Below are 1560 nucleotides of genomic sequence, written 5' to 3' on the forward strand. Positions count from 1 at the left end.
TCAGTTCTAGTTCAGTTCTAGTTCAGTTCTAGTTCAGTTCTAGTTCAGTTCTAGTTCAGTTCTAGTTCAGTTCCAGTTCAGTTCTATTTCAGTTCTATTTCAGTTCTATTTCAGTTATAGTTCAGTTCTAGTTCAGTCCTGGTTCAGTTATAGTTAAATTCTAGTTTTATAAATAACAACTACCCATCCCTGTGTTTACATTTTAGCACTCTTTTCACAATTTTCTTATTGTTCTTTCTCTGCCGCTTATTATAAGTAAATGCAATTCATTTAGTTGTCAAACGCACGTCGGAAGAAATGTTAAATCGTCTGTGAAATATTGTAATAAAATTAAAAATAAATTAATTTAGAGTGTTTAAAAGCAATATATTTAATAAAAAGTTAAATCTTAAAGTGTTTTCCATAATAATTCTATAAAAAAGTAATAAAATAACGAAAAAAGTGTTTACCAAAATAGTGGTGGCCGAAAGTTTGTTCAGTGTTTTTTTTAGCTTTTTTTATTATTGCTCTGGTTGTTTGTTGAAATAAATGTGTCTTAATGTTTTTATAATAATAATTCAATAATTTAATTTGCATTTGTGGCTTAAAATTAATAAAAAAAAGTTTTTACCAAAAATTCGGCCACTTGTTAATATTTTTTTCTTTGATTAGTTGTTGTTGTTTTGAGAAAAAGAAAAAGTAAAGTAAATGGCGCCAATAAAAGTGCAAGTGTTGAAAAAGAGTAAAAAAACTCCAAGAGAAAGAAAAACAAAGTTGACATGAGCAAATTTCTTGAGGAGTTTGTTTGTTTTTGCGGTTGTGTGTTTTTGTTGTTTTGTTTTTAATAAACAAAAAGAAAATAATGTTAACCTTAACAGTAACATTGTTTTGTTTAGTTTATTAACATTATACAAAAGTAAACAAACCAGATTTTCATTAAATTTTTACGTATTTATGTGTTTTTACTTTTAATAATCAGACTAATCTACAAATTAATACATATTAATTTTAATTAGCTGGCAAAGTACGGTACTTAAAATTGTTTTGCTATTATTGTTTGCTGACTTAACATTTATATGAAGCTGTCATTGGATAATTATATTTTATTAAGTTAAGGTAAGAAGTTAAGATTTTACATTAAATTTATAATAAATAAAATAAGCATGAAATAAAATCAAGTCAAATTTCAGCTTCAGTTTAGTTCTTAAGGAATATTTAATCGTTTGCGTAGTTAAGTTATAGCTCAGTTCTGGTTTAGTTCTATTTTAGTTTTAGTTCAGTTTTGGATCAGTACTAGTTGTTCCAGTTTAGTTCAGTTCTAGTGAAGCACTAGTTCAATTATTGTCAAGTTTTGTTGTAGTTGTGTTGTACTTCTGTTGTACTTCTGTTCTACTTCTGTTATAGTTCTAGTTCTGTTCAAGTTCTGTTCTATTTCTGTTCTAGTTCTGTTCTAGTTCTGTTTTAGTTATGTTTTAGTGATGTTCTAGTTCTGTTCTAGTTCTGTTCTAGTTCTGTTCTAGTTCTGTTCTAGTTCTGTTCTAGTTCTGTTCTAGTTCTGTTCTAGTTCTGTTCTAGTTCTGT

The sequence above is a fragment of the Lucilia cuprina genome, chromosome 6 (genome assembly GCF_022045245.1).
Source record: "Lucilia cuprina isolate Lc7/37 chromosome 6, ASM2204524v1, whole genome shotgun sequence".
Classification (NCBI taxonomy): domain Eukaryota; kingdom Metazoa; phylum Arthropoda; class Insecta; order Diptera; family Calliphoridae; genus Lucilia; species Lucilia cuprina.